Source organism: Myxocyprinus asiaticus, chromosome 1 (genome assembly GCF_019703515.2).
Source record: "Myxocyprinus asiaticus isolate MX2 ecotype Aquarium Trade chromosome 1, UBuf_Myxa_2, whole genome shotgun sequence".
NCBI lineage: Eukaryota > Metazoa > Chordata > Actinopteri > Cypriniformes > Catostomidae > Myxocyprinus > Myxocyprinus asiaticus.
The window spans coordinates 40,597,520-40,621,294 of NC_059344.1; the positions used below are offsets into that span (position 1 = coordinate 40,597,520).

General features: G+C 39.5%; 1 pseudogene; it reads right to left on the reverse strand.

Moving 5' to 3' along the window:
• Nucleotides 1-23,775, reverse strand: part of LOC127441452 (T-cell immunomodulatory protein-like) — a 197,356-nt pseudogene that overhangs the window by 79,108 nt on the left and 94,473 nt on the right.

Below are 23,775 nucleotides of genomic sequence, written 5' to 3' on the forward strand. Positions count from 1 at the left end.
AATCGAAAGAGAGATCAGTGTTATAAAAGTCATAAAGCACATTTTAAATCGCTCTGAATGTTGATGCTTTTTCAGCTGCTTCTCCTTGCCCAAGGTCACTTTCTCAGAAAATGACACAGACTAGAACAAAAGAGTCGCTAAACATACAGTAGAGGATGGATGCCAGAGGTACAGAAGCCCATCACAGTTGAAGACAAGCGCTTACAGAAACATACAAGAACACTGACTTAATCTTATTCAGAGCTCCTCCGCATCATAGTCAGCGTGTGGGCAAGACACTCTTAGTGATGGACTTGACATCTCCTAGAAATATTACTCCTCCAACAGTAAGTCAAGGATACGTCCATACAGAATCAGAGCTGTATTAGAGGAAGTCTCAATACTGCTTTTCCTTAGCGTCCAGAATACAAAGCAGATGTGAGGCATGGTTGTGATATAAACGAACAGACAAATTTGAGTGTGTCAACAGTCAAAAACCTGTGCGTGTGTATATCTAAGGTAAGGCTATACTGTGGTCAAATGAGTAAGGCAGGGATGGGCGGTGGCTAGCAGCCCAGGACAGGTATGATGACCTTATACTAACTATTAATTGCTGTATTATCAAGTTCAAATATTTAAAATAACTGTATTTTGATGTCCGAACTAGCGATTTTAACATAGCAAAAGCAACAGAATTGTATTGAGAAATAAACAGCCTGATCTAATGAAAATTGTTACCATGGCAACATTTTTGCAAAACAAAATTATGTACTTCATTTTACGTTTTGCTGCAGTTTCCCAGTGAAATGTCCAGCGAGGGCCGCCAAAAGCGAGTAAAATGGTGTCGTAATCAGATGAGTTTTTTAAGGTGAATGTTCAAAGGAGGTTTTAATGAGTAAAACTTACCTACCTAACAAAAACTTTAACCTAAACCTAAAAAAAAGCAAATTTTCTGAAGCAACCACGTCATTTTGTGTTGCTTCTATGACAATTTTGTCTCATGTGCCAGCTTATGTGCTTGACTGGGCTCGAGTCTCTATCTTCCGAGATCCAAGCCCAACACTCTATGAGGTGAGATACTGCACAAGCATATCACATATCACATAAGTGTGTAAATGTAGTTGGGTCTGTAATACAAGTGTTCAAATGTATTGTTTTTCAAATAAAAGTTTCGATATCATAACATTGCAGTGTGTGAATAATAGAGAGAAAAATATGGGTTTATAAAGTCATAATCAGCCATTGTACTCGTGCTTTGTGTGAATGTGTATAAAACACAGAGCTGTAGTAGTGCCTCTATTGTTCATTTCACCAGGAAACTGTGGCTACTCTGAGTGTGTTTGTTTATTTCATATTTTAGGACAAGTCCACGACTGACCGACTCGGCAAAGTCATGGTGCTCTCTACAGCCATTCTCTCCTTAGAGTAAGACAAGAAATGCTCAAAGCCATTCTGCAATGCTAATTAAAAGCACACAAGTCTTTAAAATGTCTTGTAACATTTTCCAACTTTTGAAATTGTTGGTAATGATTTAACAATTTAGCAATTTCTATGATGTAACAGTGGTTCATTCTGAATGTCTTTCCATTTCTCTGACATTTTCTTTCCACACATGCTCAAGATTTAAAATAAAAAAAATCAGACTAAATAGGAAACAGTAAGCTTTTATTCAGTTTTGTATGAAAGGGCACACAGTAGCTACAAATAGCATGTACACCTACACCTGATCTGCCAATGCCATCCCTTTATCTTATATCTCCTCGACAGGATGTGACAGAGTGAGAGAGGGAAAGAGAGAAAGAAAGAGAGGAGACAGAAGCACATCATGAAGATGGGGAAACAGAAGGAGGTAAAAAAAAAGAAAAGAAAGAGGGCTGATGCTGTGGTCTAAAACTGAAGAGGATGGAGAGATGAAGAACATCAGGAAAGCCAATGAGATTAAACAGAATTTAATGCAAACACATTTTAATCCAACGACAGTTCAAAACATTTTGATTTATATGAATCTTTGTACTCTTCATCTGCTGATGACTATTTATGGCTCATTTAAAAGAGGTGCGAAGCTCTCATTTCAGTTTTAAATTGTTTCTGGCTGGTTGGGTAAACTCTCTCACCCACCCACTCACTCAAAAAATAAACAAATAAACACTCACCAACAGACTCTTTCACCTCAGAAACCATGACAACCTTTGCTGACAAAATAGGCTGGAGGCCGTTTTAAAGCATTTTGGGGAAAACAAACTGGCACAACATTACTCGCATCAAAATTCATCACTCATTTTCAAACTGCAAAATGCCAATTTGTTCAGTGGATATCAGCATGCCAAGAGCTGTTCTTGACCTCAAAAATATGTGTACTGCCCTCTTGAAAAATCCACAAGGCCCCTATTACCATTTATTTCATACAGTCACACAAAATGCAAAAACCTGTATTTGTAAGCAAAATGTTACTCTCTTTATTGTTATTTTTTTCTTCTTGAGAGATGTTGATTTAGTGCCGAGAACAGTTTGGAGGGTGCCTTGTTTTCTTACAATCCTTCACAAAACTGAAATATACATATATTCCGGAAATAATGGGTAAGAAATCATCAACTTGTAAATAGAAAAAAGCGGGAGTGAAAAAAACTCTTGGCAAAACTCTAGATCCTTAATGTGATTCCACCAAGAGTTTGAAAAAAAAAAATTAAATGGAAAAGGCAAACAATAAGTGCTTTTTAAAGATATAACGGTTAGGTAAACAACACGCGCGCAGTATTCAAACAGTCCAAAGATTCAGAGAAAGATGCTGCAGTTTGCGTAGTCACTTTAATGAGAGAGTTAAGCTCCCAGCCAATAGGAGTGTTGAGAGTGATCTGAGCACAGATTGGTGTGAGATAAGGAAGTGGCCATCTGTGAAGAGAGGAGGTTTTAATGCCCAGCTCCTGGCTGATGAGAATAAAATCACTCTCCAAGGCCATTTAAGGCGACAATAGTAATGACAATAGGCTGGCTTGATCAAACTCTGGTGTATTTCTGGGGTATCTGGATGCTTGTTGCCTTTTTACTGTCGATGTGCTGATGATGAGACTGGCTGTGGGGTGATTAGAGGAGCCTATAGCTGCATTAAAGTCTTATGACAATGACCCAACAGGAGGGAAGGGTTAAGCCTCCACTGACTTAAAGATTGGGCTGACCTAATGTATTAAGCACGTATACCAAAGACAAATGACTAAAAATCATAAAAAACTTGTATTCAAGGACTCTATGTGTGCAAGTGAATAAACTCTTCTATGCTTAAAATCGACTTTATGGGACTCTCTAATACGAGTTTACACTACACACGATTTTAGGCCCGATTTTCACTCGCCGACAAAAGCCGAAATCGTAGACAAATCAGAGCTCGCTCCCATGAGCGACGAACGCAATGTATGAATTATCAAAGACACAATCTCAGAGAAGCGCCGACGCTTCGCCGATGTCAGCGAGATATCTAGCATGTTAAATATCTGGACCTGTCTGCGATTCCAAATCAATGAAATTTGCTTTGACTGAATACAACTGCAGCGTTGACCTACAGCCAATGAGAGAGCAAGAAACGGGGCATGGGAAGTTTCAGTGGGAGGAGTCCTGATGTACCTGCAACAGAACATCAACTAGCATGGCTGCAGTATTAAGAAAGTCTCATTGGACTGAAGAAATGGCGGAAAAATTAGTGGAGCATTGGCAGGAGCTCCAGTGCCTATTTGATGTTTCCTCTGAATTGTACCACAACCGGTTGGAGAAAGAGAAGAGTTGGAGAGAAATTGCCAATTCTCTTGGACAGTCAGGTAAGCAAATAGGTAGATTTTTCAGTAGACTTTTTCATATTGTAACCAGTAAAATATATGATGCCTTTACACATTATGTAAAGGCGATTAAAAACATACACATCATATTCTGAAATGCATAACATATGATCATGCATTTGTTTTCGTATCTCGTATCACTTCTCGCGTGTACACTGTTGTGAAATGTAATTTGGAGTCCAGGCAGAGTCATCGGGGATTCGTCAATATAGAAATGTTTTGTATTGTGTTCACCCGTCGCCGATTCCTCGTGTAATTTGAAAACCCTACGGATTCCATGACAAGACAGATAGTTGTGTGATATGAACGATACCACAATCCGACGTCTTTGAAAGTCGTGTAGTGTGTAGGAGGCATAAGTCCGTACACAAATCTCCTGCCCTTGAGGACAGCTGAAGTGCTCTGTTTTCTAAATGCATCTGGAGCATCTCTTAGAGTCACCTCGGGGCCAGCAGCAAAGCCTCTGGTATCTTATCTCAATCAGAGAGCTGTTAATCCATCCATGCCCTTCCTGATGTTCTCTCAGGCCTCTCTGTGCTCACTCAGGTTGGGTGACATCGAAAACCGATGACAAGCTTTTGGCTCTTTACAGCCAACTGCTCTCTCCCTTTTGTTGATGACAATGTTTGCATTGTCACATCACACAGCCTTCATTGAGAATAAGGCCTCTGATCTATCCAATTTACTGGCCATTCATTCTATGTTCTTGTAATAATGAATGAAGTATGGCTTAATATATCATATTAAGATGTGCAAAGGGGACATCTAATTGAAAACAGGATTTCCATGAATCATAAAAAAAAATGTGATTCATGATTTTGACATACTCTAACAAAATACTATCTTTCCAAACCATATAGAAACTAAGATCCAACAACGGTCATTCAGAAATCTTTATGGTTGTGATATCACAACCATGAGCACACTTACATACAGTATGTCTGTCCACTTTTATACTCTACATCAACACCTATTTAGTATTAAACAACTTGGCTCTCCCTGATCAAAGACAGTTTGAACTACTCTGCTTTTTATATGCGATGAAGTTAGCCAATCATGACAGAGGTCAGTTGTATATTAAAGTCTTAAAAGTACAGTAGTAAAAACACATGGTTACATTCTAAAGGTCAGAGAGTGGTCATGATCAATCTACTTTGTTTTTGGTGCAAGAAACATTGACAAACATTGTAAGTGGAGTTCAGGAAAAAAAACTAAAATGCTTCAAAAATGTTGAATACAGCCAAGTTGCCTGTTTTATCACTATATTGAGATTATCCAAGAAATCCACCTTCTGAAACTTCAACTTCTTTCAAGGAATAAAGGGAGAAGGAAGCAGTGCTGCAGTGCTTTGAAAAGCAGCTCCTGTGGCAATATCAAAAATGTTGGATAAAAGGGAAAATAATCAAGGTTGAATTTCAGTCCTAGCCTAGAGGAAATAAATAATAATAAAAAAAAATTGTCCAAGTTCTCAAGCACTACATTCTGTGGTTTAAAAGTATATTTAAAATCCTTATGGTGGTGAGGGTTTTTTGTTGAACTTTTAAAGCAAAATAGTAAAGACTTCTTTTACAATTCAATACTGCATAATTATACAGTAGACCTTAATTTTTCTGCAATGAATGAGACTTTTGCATTCACATTTTAACACAGAATCCACCTCTGACTTACCTGGTACTGGTGTTACAGAGGATGACCAGGGCATCAGGAAAACCATCCAGGTTGTAGTCCCCTAAGTGCAGGGTGATGGGACTGTGCAGTTCTCCCACAGCGGGACTGTCTGGAGGGGGCACAAAGCCCCACACAGAATCCTTCCTCTGGAAGTCTGTCAGCGCTGGCACCCACTGTAGAGGAAGACCGTTCTGTAACATGAGCTATCACGCATGAGGTCACTATTAATGTAAAACAGTGCTGTATATTAACAAAAAATGGCCGCACTAACACATCTATAAAGTTCACACAGTGTCAATGAACAGTCCAGGCCACTGTCTATATTAAAAGTAACATTCAGAGGTTTGATTGCAAAACTAAAGGCACCTTTGAGTAAATGTAATTACGAATGTATGAGTATGGTATTTTCCCCATATTCAAATATTTAAAAATTAAATACTTATGATTTATTGTGACGAAATGGCCTTTGTCAGATGCACTTGGAAAAAAACAACTGTTTGCAAATGAAATGGGTGTAATACCTTCAAAAATAAATTCAATAGAGTCTTATTAGAATAGGTGATTATAATGAATGTGATCTGTGAAATACCATCATTTATGTTAAATGATATGAAAAATGATGAAGTGATTCCAAGATGATGGGAATCTAAACAAGCCAACTTTTCCATCATTCTTTGGGAAACAGGTTCTTTCTGTACACAAGACTTTTTGGTCAGCTAAATTGGAATAAAACAGCTATTTTCTATGCTTAAAGAACCTGGAAGTGTTGCCGCCATTTGTTTGTAACAGTAATTTCATCTATAGAAACATAAAAGCAATGTAGTCCTACAAAAGCCACCTTTTTTACCCCACAGTTCAATGTAGTATGAATAATAATAATAATAAAAACAAAAACTATTAATAGCACTATGGTAAATGAAGTATTATACAGAAAGCTATAATATAATTGTTTAAAATATAAATTGATGTGCATTAGGTTTCAAATACTGTGACACTTGCTTTGAAAATTACAATAGAGGGTGACACGCAATACTGTAAGACTGGACATCCAAAGTTCTTCTAATTTCATAAAAACAACAAAATATTTTTTTAAGCTGAATTTGAGCAGAAAATCAAACTAGACACTCTGGCTAATGGAGTGAATGAAGCCCAACATTATGGGAAGCATTATGGTACACACTCTCTCTCAGTGGGGTCATTTGTACTTGTGCGGGGGAGGCACAAGCACAGATGCTACAGGCCTTACTCACTCATGAATTTAAAACAGAGGGCCAGGTGGATCTCTGCATGTTTGCATCCATGGGGAGAGAGACTGAGATAGGAGGGAGATGGGTAGAGATATCTAGGGAGGGGGAAATGGACACAGAGTTGTAAAGAGGAAATGCAAGAGAAAAAAAGAGAAAGCCTTCTGTAATGGCTGCTAATGTTGTTTTCTCCTAACCCTCAGTACACAACCAGAATCAACAATGCAGAAGACGGCAATGGCAAAGACAGAGGTTGAATTGTGTGTGTGCATGTGTATAAACTGAAATACTGTAGTTATAGAATATCTTTAAATCGAGAACCAACCAAAACGGCTGTAATGGAAAAGTGAAGTCAAATTCGTGGTTTGCACTGCAGGCCTATTCGTCTCATTATGAGGAAAAACGAGAGCCTGCAATGTTTGTTTACTTTGCAGCAGAATTTCCTGCTAAGTGCTTGACAGATTATCTAGAGCTATTTCTGTTGAACTGTGGTTTAAAGTTATTTTATATGGAGTTCAAACTGTTAAAGACATAATAACAAGAAGTTTAAGACATTAAAATAACAATGTTTAAACGGTTAAAGAAATAGCTATAACTAATCTTCAAGCAACACAAAATTGTGAATACCGGTAGTTACACATAACAATGTTTTTTTTATTTTTTTATTGATAAAGACAACGTCCTGGTTACTTTCGTAACCTCCATCAGGGAACGAGACGTTGTGTCGATGTAGTGACACTAGGGGTCACACTTGGGAGCCCCGAACACCTCTGCTTTTTGAAAAAAGGCCAATGGGAATTGGCGAGTGGAATTTGCATGCCACTTCCCCGGACATACGGGTATAAAAGGAGCTGGTATGCAACCACTCATTCAGGTTTTGCGCTGAGGAGCCGAGACAAGGTCCCGGCCATTTCAGCGGGTAGTTCAGCGTTGTGGCAAGAGGGACACAATGTCTCGACACAACCAGGACATTCCCTATCTGTCACTCACTTGACGTTGTGTCGATGTAGTGACACTAGGGGTCCCTATACAAAATGCCACAACTAGCTGAACTGTGTTACGTGGACTGGTGGTGCGAGACGGGCAGACCGCTGTGTGCCTCGTAGCCAGCGCACCAGGCCGTCATGTAATCTCCCCCAGCGCTCTTATGAGCGTCGAACGGTCCTTCGGGAACAAGTCGACTGCCCAACAAATAGGGACAGGCTAGCCCAGCCGTAGCCTCTTTTCCTCTTTTTTCTCCCCAAAAAGAGTGGAATTTGTTAACTGACTGGGGGCCATAAATGTCTATGTCGGGGGGGGGGGGGGGTTCACTCCCAAGGGGAAGACACCGCGGAGACCACACCCCACCCAGAGAAGGGGGGGTGGTATTTCGAGTGGAAATACGTCAAATGGTCTTACTGAGTCTTGTCGGAAGTATGTCATGTGGAGAAGTCGCATGGTAGGTCCTACCCGAGGGGGGAGGAGTTTCTACAAGCATGGTGACCGGGGGCAGAGGGGCCTCTGCCCAAGGAAGACGCAGTTTACCGACAGAGAAATGATTTAGCGGAAGATATATCACATGGGGTCACCTATGGGGAACCAGCACATGTGGAGCACCTACCCTAGTACAGGGCTTAGTTAGCACATGTACTGGGCCGGCAGTGAGTTTCTCCGCAAACTCGTCTGCCACAGGGCTAAGGAGGAAAGTCATCCAGGGATCACAATTTGTGAACACGACTGGGAGTCAAAGGCACACGTCTTCATCTCATGGGAGGGGAAAGACGCTATACGCAAGTGGTACACCCGGCCAGCTGTCCTGGAACTTACCTGTTCCCTGTTTCCATCATCTCCGCATCGGCCTGAGACTGGGCGACAACACCCGAAGGAGGGAGCCTAGCCGAGGCGTCCACGTCAGAGTGGACGAGCCTGCTCTCCGATGCTGCGCTCGATAACTCATCGTCTTCCTGGGCTCCGAATAAGAGGTTGAACTCGCCGTGAGACGAGACGGCGGTCTGATCCGAGAGCCCGACCGGGGCAAGCGAGCGTGCTGGGGAATGGGAGGTCCGTGGGGGTTTACCCGGCGAAGGTGCTCCCATTGAGGTCCCTAAATTGCCCCCAGTGCTAACCGGCATGGCCTCATACCCATAGGTAGAAGGACCGAGGCGGGGAGCCGCTGGGGTGGCTTGCTTCTTACGAATGCAAGCCGCGACCGCAACGTTGCCATGGTCATGTTCTCGCAATGAGGACAAGACCCATCCACGAATTATGTCTCCGCGTGGGAAGCGCCCAGACACGTAAGACAGCGATTGTGGCCATCAGAAGCGGAGAGATAATGACCGCAACCAGGAATAACACACAAACGGAAAGGCATCTTTAAAAAGACGTTTCCGTGTGTCCACTCTTTTAGAAAGAAAATATACTCTTTTAGAATATACTCTTTTGCTCTGCCGAAGCACCCAGGGGCATTCTCTGCACTCCATGGGTGCAGAGGGGGAGAAGCTGCTGAAATGCGCCGTAAATCCAGCGGTTTTAGGTGAACGGTAAAGAGAACTGAGTTTGAATTGAATTCAGCGCACTGAATGCAACCGCTTGGCTCCGAAGAGAAAACTGAATGAGTGGTTGCATACCAGCTCCTTTTATACCCATATGGCATGCAAATTCCACTCGCCAATTTCCATTGGCCTTTTTTTAAAAAGCAGAGGTGTTTGGGGCTCCTAAGAGTGACCCCTATTGTCACTACATCGACACAACGTTGAGTGAGTGACAGATATGGAACTACATTTTTAATAAATACATAAAAATAACTAACCTTCAAACAGTTACAGACCAATAACCTTCAAACTGTTAAAGATACATCAATACACTTCAAACAAACATATAACAATCCATTCAGTAGGAAAGGAAAACATGATATAAAGCATGAGGCAAATCCCACAGCAATTTGTGGGTTGCATGATGTCACATTCCTCCTTCCTTTATTATTCCTCTTTTCCATCCTTCCTTCCCACCATATCCTTTCTTCCTTTTACCTTCCTTTTTTCTTCCCTCCCTCCCTTTCTTCCCTTCTTCCTTCCTTCCTTACTCTTACACTTTCTTTCCTTTTTCCTTCCTTTCTTTTCCTCCTTCCTTCCCTATTCCTTTTCATTGCTTTTCCTTCCTTAATTATTCCTTTTCCTTCATTCCTTCTTTCTCATTCCTTTCTCTTTTAGTCCTTCCTTCCTTCCTTCTTTCTTTCCTTCCTTCCTTTCTTTCTTGTTAATAAAGCTTTACTGGTGTATCAAGCTCCTGAAGTGCTTCCCCCCCAGAGGATTGCTGAGCCAGATCTCACCCCCCACCCGCAGGTTGCAAGCAGTAAGCAGTTCTGACTGATGAAGTATTTAAAACAGCATCATATCTAAGTGGAAATACTGACAGGGTTTTATATTGGACGTGCTTGGAAAACCATTTTTAAACCAGGGCCATTATGGCAGTACACCTCAATACCATTCAAATAAAACAAATGAATGACCCTTTTGACAGAAACTGTGAGTGTGTATATGCTGGTGCAATATAAAATTGCCTCTTTAAGTTGTTGTTAGCTTCAGATTAGCATGCATTATGTGTTGTTCTAGGCGTGTGAGCTATCCCAGTGTCCTTTTCTCCTATTCCTCTATTGAGAACTAAAGCTCCACATATGAAAACAAAACCGTCTCTCACTCACATAGAATGGCCTAAATTCCCAGATGAATCCCCCTAAACTAAAGACACTTTTCATTCAACAATGAATATGCAAACCGTCAAGGACCTTGTGGCCATCCACAATCAGCTTCCATCACTCTGCATCTGCATGTGTAAATTGACTTATATCAGTGTTGACTGCCAGTTAATGCTAAGTCTTATTGATTTATTATCACAAGGCTGTGGGCTGCCATTGTGGCAAACACACAAAAAGTAACTGCGCACACATACACACTGCTTGGGTTCCCTCAGGTCCTCTTGGCTGTTAAGTACAGTCTAATTCATACAAGTTCAAAATCTTTACTAATTTACACAAGTCAAATTCATACAAGTTCAAATCTTTACTAATTTTCACAGAAGGATGGTAACACTTTACAATAAGGTTCCATTTATTAACAACATTAGTTAACATGAACTAACAATTAACCATTGTATTTTTGTTAACTAACATTAACAAAGATTAATAATTGCTATTAATAATGTATTGTTAATTCTTTGTTCATGATACCTAATGCATTAACTAATATTAATGAATGAAACCTTATTGTAAAGTGTTACCAGAAACATTTTCAAAACTTGCAAAATCTATCCTGCCAATCTAATAGCAGAGTTTAGAGAGAGAGAATATGAACTGCTACAACACAAACATGTTGGCATTGTGCATTAGATGGCAAGAGATGTCCCTGATTTTCAATGAAAGAGAGAGCTGCTTGCATGTACCAAACTTGGCATGCAGACAGTAAACCTCTATGTGAGTGGGCTTGATCCACATTGAAATCATCCTTCCAAAGTTTAAAAATAACCTGAACCAGCTGCCATGGAGTATAGGTGCTGGCTGCATTAGCTGCTGGCCAATGAAGACTGTTGGCGGCAAACCAGCCTGGCAGTGTCGACCTGTCCCATTCCATAAAGAGCCTAATACACATCATTACGCAACATAAGTCAGCCCCACTAGGCAACAGATTCTTGATGGGACATGATTAGAAGTACCAAAATATACTTTACGTAAGTGCGTGAATGCAAACTCTTCAAGCTACGCAAGTTTGATTTTGTATGTCACTGCGTTCCGAAATGGCAGATACCTGTACCGTTCAAATCAATGGCACAAAAGATTGATGTTGATTGGAAAAGAGGCTCTAGACACATCATTTTGGGTCCCACCTGGATGCCATGCTTCTCTTGGAGTCTATGGGAGCTTCGTGAGGGCTATGTGAATTGGATCCTCATCCTGGAAGCCCAGCTTCTCTATATGATGGTTGGTCGAGCTCTCAAATGGGCGGGACTTCACAACAAACAGCCAATGATTGAAACAGCAATATACTCTATGTGCATAAAATGTAAAAATACCGCTGTCGTTTACAGTGTGTTCGGAAGCTTGGAGACATACATGCAGTTTAGGCAATCTAACATAACATTTATTTCAGCTTTAATAATTGGATATTTTGCCTATTTTGTTGCCTATCAAGTTTAATGGCAGAAATACAGTATTTGAAGGTAACTGCCCACATCAGTCTAGGAGCGCCTATAAGTACTGTATGTTTAACAGGACAGTGTGCTTTCAAAGAGTTGACCAAGCATTCGTATGTGATTGCGTACTTGTGGAATGCATGGTTCTGGCCTGATGGTGAAGGAGAAAGGGAGGTGGCAGGTAGGGTCACAGAGAGAGTGACTGAAAAGACATAAAAGGCAGAGAAGGAAAGATAGAGTAAGCAGAATCTACTCAGGAATAAACCTGATGAAAATCTGGAGGAGTCTGGCAAATAAACAACTGCATCTGCATTATTCTGAGCTGGATTCACTGTCAGGTCAGGGAGGGTTTGGGCAACACCTTTGGCAGGTGTTGGATGTCCTTTGTACATATGTGAGTGTGTGTGTTTGGTGCTCAGTGTTTAAAAGAGTGTGAGAGATCATCTGAGAATCAGTCAGCTCTTTCTAACATAGATTCCACACATTTATCATCCCGCTCATGGTGAAAGTCTACCTGATAGTTCATTGAGCCAGACCAGGTGAACATGTTGCATGACTCATACAAAAGATGCTTTACACTTCTAAGACCGCAGCCAGCAGTGTGGGTGTGATGGATGATAGAAGAGATTAGAAAGATTAGAGACAAGGGGAATGGGTCATTTTTGTGGTTTAGGTGTGGAGGGATGGGGCCTACCACTGATCAGAGAGAGGTGAAAGAAAGAGAGAGAGACAACTCTAAACTAGAATTAGCCTCCCACACAGCTTGCCACTGCTTTACTGATTAACCCAATCAACCAGAACTGGAGCACACACACCTTAGTCCAATCAAACAGAAATGAGACGGAAGCTAATCAGTGTCATCCAGGATAATGAGACACTCTGTAATTAACCAACTACTATTGCAAACACACTAATTTCTCATTCTGGTTCTTGTTTCAGGATGCTTTGCAAAAAAGGAGGCTGAACACAGCTGTAACAGATCTACATCAATGCCACCACCGGCACACCATGTATAAACACTAAGGATGATGGAATGAGATGATAGCGATTACTTCGGTATTATAGGTTTTTATTCTGCTTGCTCATGACACACATGACAGGTTGTCATGTTATGAGTCACTTCATCATTTGAAGTGTCTCATTTGTGTAAAAGACAGACAAACACCAGGCTTCCTTCATGCAACTGAACAGCTGAAATGTCAGTGTATTATATCGCTGTGGCCAAAGTGACAGAAAGGGAGAGAGAGAGAATGATCTCTTTAATGGAGAAAGCCATGATGGCCTTTCCTTTACAGAAATAATGGGACATCTTAGATAGAGGAGACGGGATGCGCAGAATACAAATGGCCCATTTTCCTCCTTCGCTCAGATCAGTAGGAGAAACATTATCACGTTTGCATTGCCAAGACGCCGTCCCTGTGGCTTTGTTTACTAAAGCACAGAAAGTCCCTGTGTTAGCTGAGCTACGCTCTCCACCACTCCCACAGCCCAGCTGCAATGCTTCATTAGGCCAAGAAATTAAAATCTCAGCTTTCCTGTGGGAAGACCTCAGACGAGGTGCCATTACATCAATAGCGGCGCAAGGTGTTGATACGAAAGTGCGTTGTCTAATGAACTGCCGTCTTGATGAGGAAATGATGTGAGAATTTTCATTTTTCATTTGCATTTAAAAACTACATGTAAAATTTTCAAGTCAAGTCATTTTTATTTGTATAGCACTTTTCACAACACACATCGTTTCAAAGCAGCTTTACAGGAAATCATACATTAACAAAAAATTAAACTGTAATATCTATAAAGTCTTAGAATGATCATTGTGTAGTTTGATTAAATATGATTGTAAATTGTGTATAAAAAGTAAATAATATTTAGAACCCCTGTGAGCAAGCTGAAGGCGACTGTGGCAAGGAACACAAAACTCCATAAGATGTTGGTTAATGGAGAAAAATAACCTTGGGAGAAACCAGGCTCACTGTGGGGGCCAGTTCCCCTCTGGCTAAACAACATGAATATAATGCCAATATTAGTTATTTGTGTGCAGTGCAAGTCATGGTTTTGACATGGTTTAATTTGTAAATTAAGTAAGCATTAAGGTCCAGTGTTTTAAAAATAAAGAGAAAGGATTTTTTTATGAACAAGATTAATGACTAATGTCTTTGAAGTCCATCCTGGTTTAACTGCAGAAGTTCACATAGACGCATTGTCCTTTGTTAGTTGGCTGATGAAGGCTTTTGTTGGCAATTAAATGATAGTCTATGTGTTCCATTTCATGAGTGTAGTCCATCAATAGACAAAGGTGATGCAGGCAGAGATAAATGATGAGGTGCATCACAGTTCAACCAGCAGGTCATTTCGGTGAGGTTCGGTGGGGTCCATCCTAAGTCCAAGGTTCAGTCAGTGGCATATGAAGTATCCGATGTCTTACAGTTGGAGTTGGCATCAGTTCATCCTCTGAATTCAAAAACCTGAAGTGATGGCTGGCTAGCACCGGCTGTAGTTTTTCATCAAATCTCAGTGACACATAGCAGTGGAGTCCAATGGCAAGCAGGAACAGAGCTGGATCTGGCAGGCTCTGATAACCTCGGGATATGTTGAGACATATAGATCATGATGGATGTTTCTGGTTCCGGCAGACCTAACTAAAGCAGCCTAATTGTGAGTTTATGGATAAATTAGGTGTATGCCTGGCTAAAGCGATGAGTCTTTAGTCTAGATTTAAACTGAGTGAGTGTGTCTGTGTCCCGAACAGTGTTAGGGAGACTATTCCATAGTTTACTAGTCAAATATGAAAAGGATCTCCCTCCTTTTGTGTATTTTGACATTCTTGGAATTATTAACAAGCCAGAATTTTGTGATCGTAATGAACATGGTGGAATATAGCGTGTCAGAAGGTCAATTAAGTACTTTGGAGCTAGACCATTCAAAGCTTTGTATGTAGTTAACAGAATTTTTAAATGAATAAGAAATTTAACAGGTAGCCAATGTAACGACGATAAAATTGGGCTAATATAATCATATTTCTTGGTTCTAGTCAGCACTCTAGCAGCTGCATTTTTAACCAATTGAAGTTTATCTATTGAACTTGCTGGACATCTTCCCATTAATGCATTACAATAATCTAGTCTTGAGGTCATGAAAGCATGAATTAGTTTTTTGGCATGAGCAACAGAGAGCATGTGTTGTAACTTAGCAATATTTCTGAGGTGGAAGAATGCTGTTCTACAAACATTGGAAATTTGATTTTCAAAAGACAGACTGGTGTCAAATATAACACCTAAATTCTTCACTGTAGAAGATGACGAAACAGTACATCCATTAAGGGTCAAATTATATTTTAGCGGCTTATTTTTAGAGGTTTTTGGTCCAATCATTTATACCTCTGTTTTGTCGGAATTGAGTAGAAGGATTTCATTTTATTGTTACACTATGCTAATTTGGAGAATTGTGAATTTTCTTTGGGTTTCGAAGAAATATAAAGGTGGGAATCATCGGCATAACAGTGGAAACTTATTCCATGATTCCTGATAATACCTCCCAGTGGAAGCATGTATACGGACAAAATCAGAGGCCCTAAAACTGATCCATGTGGCACTCCATACTTAACTTTTGTTTGATTTGACAATTCCTCGTTTATACATACAAAGTGGTAACAGTCTGATAAATAGGACCTAAACCATGATAATGCAAGTCCACTAATGCTAACATAATTCTCCAGCCTATTCAAGAGAATGTCGTGATCTATCATGTCCCAGGCAGCACTAAGATCTAAAAGCACTAGAAGAGAAATGCAGCCGTGATCAGATGATAAGAGCAAGTCATTTGTAACTCTGAAAAGTGCAGTCTCTGTACTGTGATGGGGCCTAAATCCTGACTGAAATTGTTCATATTCACCATTTCTCTGTAGAAATGAACATAGTTGGGAGGACACCGCCTTTTCTAGTATTTTCGACATAAATGGTAGATTTGAAATCAGTCTGTAATTAGCCAATTCTCCAGGATCAAGCTGTGGCTTCTTAATAAGCAGTTTTGATAACTGCCATTTTAAAGTTTCTTGGGACATGTCCTAAGGATAGCGAGGAGTTAATAATATTAAGAAGAGGTTCTGAGATTACAGGGAATACCTCTTTTAAGGGCTTAGTTAGTATTGGATCTAACATACATGTTGTGGCTTTTGATTTTTTGATAAGTTTTGTTAGCTCTTCATGACCTATGACAGAGAAGGATTAAAGTTGCTCCTAAGGAAAATTATGAGACACTGTTTTCTGAGGTGCTGTGATAGTTGATTGCATAGTTCCAATTTTATTTCTGATTATTTCAAATTTATCAATAAAGAAATTCATGAAGTCATTACTATTATGCTGTGACAGAATATCTGGTTCAGTCGATGCTTTATCCTAACCAATTTAGCCACAGTACTGAATAAACTCTTATGATTGTTGTGGTTATTTTCTATGAGTTTGCTAAAATATGCTGACCTGGCAGCTTTTAGTGCCTGTCTGTAGCTAGACACTATCCTTCCATGCACCGTGAAATACCTCTAATTTTGTATTCTTCCACTTGTGCTCCATTTTCTGAGCTGTAATCAATGTACAATGGTGCAGGGCTTTTTTCTTGAATTTTGTTTAATCGAAGGTGTGCGACACTATCAAGAATGCTAAAGAAGACTGTATTTATATTTTCTGTTATTACATCAAGTTCTTTTAGACTTTTGGCTTACTGAGTATGTGAGACAATTGAGGAAGATTATTAGTGAAGTTATCTTTAGTGGTTGAAAGAATAATTCTACCTGAAGGATAGCGTGGTATAGATTGAGTAACATTAGCTGATCGCAGCAAATAAGAGACGATGTAATGTTATGAGATGTCATCGCTCTGTGGAAGAATTTCTATAGTATCAACACCAACTCCATATGACAGAATTCATTCTATATTATGATTATGGTGATGAGTTGGTCCTGTCACATTTTGTCTGACTCCAAGAGAGTTGAGAATATCAATAAATGCTAATCCCAATGTGTCATTTTCATTATCTATGTGAATGTTGAAGTCACCAACAATTAAAGCTCTATCTACATTAACTACTAGATCTGATAGAAAATTAGCAAATTCACCAAGGAAAACAGAATATGGCCCGGGTGATCTATACACTGTAGCAAAAGCAAAAGATGACAGAGATTTTATTTATATCTGACAGTCACATTAAAGCTAGAGTTTGCAATTGATACCAGAAGCATTTTTGTTATACTGGTTGAAAGTCTCTTTGCATCCTGACAGCAATCAATAAACCAAGTGCTCTGATAAAAAAAAAAAAAAAAATTTTTTAAATCCATTAGCTGTGGCAATCACAGGCCTGTAAAAGGCCCGTCCAATCATTTCATTTGGCCTGAATGCAATGATTGGATGGCCTACCTGCCTGTCTAACTACATACCTGCCTACCTCCGTGCACTCTGCCCGTGCACTCAATGGCACGAGTTGGGGGCGGGACTATCTGTTTGAACAACTGCAGGCAAGGGGCTATTCAGAAAGCTGTTTTAAAAACATTTATTTTTGCAATTCCGTTTGGTGGCGCTAGTGTTGCAGAAATAATATACTCCAGATTTAAGCATTATTAGTTCAAAAGACTTAAACTTGTATCCTGTAATCTGAGTAACACCAAAAACTTCAATGTAAATTGTAGCAACACCTCCTCCTCGACCCTTCAGATGAGGCTCATGATTATAACAATAACCTGGGGGAGCAGATTCATTTAAAGTAATATATTCATCCTGTGTGACGTCTCAAGGCAGCTAGCAGATGTTCCTATTAACCAGTTTGTCTGCTTCCTGACCTGGGCCCCAGTTAGTCAAATTACTAGAGAAGAAAGCAGCACTTTCCCTGGAGGGATGGAGTCCGTCTCTCTTTAGCAGGTCAGGTCTACCCCAAAAACTCTTCCAATTGTCTATAAATCCTATGCTATTCTCTGGAGACCACTCAGACATTCAGCCATTCGGTGACACTAATCTACTATAAACCTTATCACCATGATGAGCAGGGAGGGGGTTAGAGCATATTACAGTGTCTGACATCATTTTTACAAGTTCACACATCTCTTTAACATTATCTTTAGTGATCTCTGGCTGGCGAAGCCGGACATCGTTAGTGCCGACATGAATAACAATTTTAGACAATCTATGTTTAGCATTATACAGCACTTGTAAATTTGATCTGATGTCAGCTGCTCAAGCCCCGGAAATGCATTTAACATTGGTGGCTGGAGTCTCTATTTCCACGTTCCTTACAATAGAATCACCAATTATTAAAGCTCTTTCAACATTATTCTCAGTGGGTGCATCACTGAGTGGGGGGAGAATCGATTGGAAACCCTAACAGGAATGGGAGAGTGGTGTCGCTATGCTGAGCAGGTATTAGGGCTGGGCAGTATATCGACTTTTAAAGATATACAGGTGCATCTCAATAAATTAGAATGTCGTGGAAAAGTTCATTTATTTCAGTAATTCAACTCAAATTGTGAAACTCGTGTATTAAATAAATTCATTGCACACAGACTGAAGTAGTTTAAGTCTTTGGTTCTTTTAATTGTGATGATTTTGGCTCACATTTAACAAAAACCCACCAATTCACTATCTCAAAAAATTAGAATACATCATAAGATCAATAAAAAAAACATTTTTAGTGAATTGTTGGCCTTCTGGAAAGTATGTTCATTTACTGTATATGTACTCAATACTTGGTAGGGGTTCCTTTTGCTTTAATTACTGCCTCAGTTCAGCGTGGCATGGAGGTGATCAGTTTGTGGCACTGCTGAGGTGGTATGGAAGCCCAGGTTTCTTTGACAGTGGCCTTCAGCTCATCTGCATTTTTTGGTCTCTTGTTTCTCATTTTCCTCTTGACAATACCCCATAGATTCTCTATGGGGTTCAGGTCTGGTGAGTTTGCTGGCCAGTCAAGCACACCAACACCATGGTCATTTAACCAACTTTTGGTGCTTTTGGCAGTGTGGGCAGGTGCCAAATCCTGCTGGAAAATGAAATCAGCATCTTTAAAAAGCTGGTCAGCAGAAGGAAGCATGAAGTGCTTCAAAATTGGTAAACGGGTGCAGTGACTTTGGTTTTCAAAAAACACAATGGACCAACACCAGCAGATGACATTGCACCCCAAATCATCACAGACTGTGGAAACTTAACACTGGACTTCAAGCAACTTGGGCTATGAGCTTCTCCACCCTTCCTCCAGACTCTAGGACCTTGGTTTCCAAATGAAATACAAAACTTGCACTCATCTGAAAAGAGGACTTTGGACCACTGGGCAACAGTCCAGTTCTTCTTCTCCTTAGCCCAGGTAAGACGCCTCTGACGTTGTCTGTGGTTCAGGAGTGGCTTAACAAGAGGAATACAACAACTGTAGCCAAATTCCTTGACATGTCTGTGTGTGGTGGCTCTTGATGCCTTGACCCCAGCCTCAGTCCATTCCTTGTGAAGTTCACCCAAATTCTTGAATCGATTTTGCTTGACAATCCTCATAAGGCTGCGGTTCTCTCGGTTGGTTGTGCATCTTTTTCTTCAACACTTTTTCCTTCCACTCAACTTTCTGTTAACATGCTTGGATACAGCACTCTGTGAACAGCCAGCTTCTTTGGCAATGAATGTTTGTGGCTTACCTTCCTTGTGAAGGGTGTCAATGATTGTCTTCTGGACAACTGTCAGATCAGCAGTCTTCCCCATGATTGTGTAGCTTAGTGAAGCAAACTGAGAGACCATTTTGAAGGCTCAGGAAACCTTTGCAGGTGTTTTGAGCTGATTAGCTGATTGGCATGTCACCATATTCTAATTTTTTGGGTTTTTGTTAAATGTGAGCCAAAATCACCACAATTAAAAGAACCAAAGACTTAAACTACTTCAGTCTGTGTGCACTGAATTTATTTAATACACGAGTTTCACAATTTGAGTTGAATTACTGAAATAAATGAACTTTTCCACGACATTCTAATTTATTGAGATGCACCTGTATATCGATATATTTTCAAACGAGATATAGGACGAGACAATACCGTTTATATCGATATAGTTTGATGTTGCATTACATAACCCATTTCTTCCATAAAGAAGTGCCAGTGTTTGCATCTCTCCTCTCACACTCTCTACGCAACCCTGCCCCCACTCTCCCTCTGCGTCTGCACACGAACCCGCCCCTACTCGCTCACAAGTTCTCCTGCAACATAGAGGGAGACACACTGCTGAAGAAAATTCACCCTGTGTCTCAATCAGCTCCCAGGCTCCCTATGTCATGAATCAGTATATCGTGAACATGAATTCAGGCACTGGTAAGGGTGTTCATCCACTGAACATTGGGACACTTATGACTCAATCAACCGCGAAACGTTAACGAGTTTGTGCATTGTAGCGCAGTTGTTATTAATCAGCACCATTGCTGTATAAATGACACTGTCATTTATTTCTGTTGAAGATATTCAAACGTACAGCGTTATAGACCTTTTTCACACTCCGGGTTTTGGAACGCGGAAGTAAAGGATTGCATGGTAAACTTCGACAGCGGGAATGGGAGTGAATGGGAGATCACACCAAATATTATTTTCACTTACCCATTTGCTCCAAGACCAAAAGAAAAAATCCACTATTACATTTGAATGACTTTCCAGAAGAAGAAAAAAATAGATAGCAGTGGATTAAGACAGTAAAGAGAAGATGCCAAATTTACTGTCACTCTCTCAGCAGCTGTAATAGAAACCCCCTCACAGCTGTGGTAATTCATTTTTTTAAACTAATCCCAGGGTAACATAATGTTTTAAATTTACACTAAATATTTAAGGTGTGTCCTTCTCTATCTCCTGACATATACACGTAGATTCTTGATAACTTTTCTTTGTTACATTAGTAATATATGTGAATGTTGGTATACAATATAAAGAGGCTATAAATGTCTATAACATTTAGCAAACGTTTGTTTATTTTTAAGTCTATTCCATTTGGACAAATACGGTAAATACTCCCTCTTTATAAATGGAATCAGGTGTGCTATTGTTAACGGGACACTGATGATGATGTAAATCGAAAACATTTTGTCTTTGCACTGATCACTTTTTGCACTTTTGCACTTTTTGGCCTCTCGATAAACCACTTTTTTTTTTGTTAAGACTTTTTCTACACAATGTGTGCGAGTTTCCCCTCTCTTTTGGAACTTAGTATGATTTTTTGAGCTAACGCACCAAAGCTACTTGGAAATATAAGCCCTTTCAGTATTTGGCGTGGACGTCTACAGCTTTTGTTCTGCTGTTGGTTCACCACACAATATTTAAAAAATGTATAATATAAAATAAATTGCAAGATTTATGCTGATAAGGCAGAAACTCGCCATCACTGTCTGTGAAAAAGATCTATTATAACAAATAAATGGCATAAAAAATAAAAATATAAAGGAGTGTATTTTAAACCTTCATTTAACAAAGGGGGGGTGGGTGGGGGTTCAAGCCTCAGCACTGCCAAGATGCCACTGTTGGGCCCTTGACCCTATCTGCTCCAGGGGCGCCGTATCATGGCTGACCGTGCACTCTGACCCCAGCTTAGCTGGGATATGTGAAAAAAAGAATTTCACTGTATATGTGCAAATGTATAATGTGTGATAAATAAATAAAAAAATTATAATTATAAAATTATAATTATAAAATTATTAATTATTATAATTAATTAATTATAATTATAATTATAATTAACAACTTAAATATTTAGAAGATTGTTTCACTTTCATGGTAATTATGAATGAAAGACATTACAAAACAACATCTCTTTTTAAGAGAAAATAATGCTTGGACTGCATAGTTTTACACTTGTGCTCATCATCTAATGACTTGAGATTTCAGAAGACACGAGGACGTTTCTGGTAAGGGAACATAATTAGCATCGATGCTCCCTGGTTTTTACAGTGCATTGTGGGATTTTTTAGGGAGCAAACATAAACTGCAGTACGAAGAGTGTGTTAAACTCCGTGCTGCTGCTGCTGCAACCCCGGCTGCGCAGCCCGAAAAGTCTTCTGATTAGAAGTGGCAAAGGATAAAACGATGAATGTATAAGAATGAGAATAAGTATAAGGATAAGTAATGTTAAGCAGGCTACCAAGCTACAAACACTCGTGCAACATGCCGGCAGCAACCGGAACAGGAAGCAGTCTGAAGAATTTGTAGTTGTCATAGACGTTAAAGATAAATTTATCTATTGGAAGAAGCAAAACTTTTTTCTCCTGGATGAACTATAGCACCCTAGGCGAACAAAGCCTGCATTTATACTTCGTGTGGTGTTCTTTTGAAATTAGATAGTTGAGGAAAATAAATAACTAATAAGCGACCATGTTCTACTAGGTCAAGAATTTCAGGGATGTGCGGAAATTGGAGAAATATCATCATTCGAACACCTGAGCAGAACAATAATGTCAGTAATTTTTGGCCTAAAGGCGCGGTCACACATACCTTCTCATGGCGAAATTCCGCATGTGAAGATGGCATGGTCCGACGTTGAGCACGTGTGAAACCAACAAAAAATATAACTGTCAAATAGCCTTTTATAATGCTGCACTTTATACTCAGTGAGACGTAATTTAAAAAAAATTCAGTTAAAAACTCTCAAAACTATCTAATTTTAAAATTAGATCCTTGTAAATTGTGAATATACAGTGTAGCTGTTTACGAAGCACCGCCCACACAGAGGTCACTGCCAAACCAAGCAACTTCCAATTGGTCAATACGGTGATTTCAAAATCAATATTACACCATGTTAGGTATTTCCCCACTTGAGTCAGGTAGCAGAAAGAGCTGAACGCTGGCAAAATGAACTGTTTTACAAACGGGTTAATTACCTCTCTCTAACACATCCTATTTATACATGTGATTAAACACCGTTTAATCATAGCTGGGTATTCTGGGGCCGTAGCTGGGTATTCTGGGGCCCCTGACTGTATATTGCTTTGGGCCCCTTTCCTATTAAAAAATACAGTTTAGAATTTGTTGTGGGCCCCCCTGGACCTGTGGGACCCTAGAATCATTACCACCTTCCACCCCTCAAGCTACGGCCCTGTATACTATATGTAATATTATTGAATGTAATATAACTTACATCTGCACAGACAATGAAGAGAATGAACAAGTGAACTTGAAGTTATGTGCTAGTCAGAATGGTTAAATTAATAAATATTTATAAATCTTTCTAAATGTTTGAATATTTGATTACATTTAATTTGTTACAGATTGACACTTTTGTCATTTTTTTAAATTTTCAACTAAATTGGTAATTTTAGTCAGAGTAAAACTGACTAAAATTTATGAATTTGATGATAAAATATTAAGAAAATAATGGACATTTGCGTCAAAAGACAAACTATGCCTAAAACACATTTTTTAAATTATACCTGGATGTGCAGACACACGTGTGCATATAAGAACTAATTTACATCGGTTTTGAATTTTAGAATTACAATGAGATTTTTGAGAAACTATTCATTTCATAATAATAGTTTTACTTTTTTTTATTCTTTGTGTTTAACTCAAGCGTTACAAAACGTGAAGCTCTTTTTGCACTAATGAAAGACATTCATTTCTTATAGGTAATTTTATCTTTTAGTTTGTGTCCATAAAGCATTTACGATCTAAATTATACCATGATCATACAAGGAAGCATACATTTTTTTCAGAGGCGTATGAGTAATTCACTAAAATAAGTGCCGGATCTAAATTCTGTCCCAGCACAAATTAAGCCCTGACTACAAGGCCCCTTCACTGACAAAATATAGAGGAAATGAATGACAAAAGATGCCACTTGACAGCCTAGCAGTGGTGGGAGTGAATGTTAAACCACAGAACATTAGCAGGGGCAGAGCAGATTTATGCAGAATTA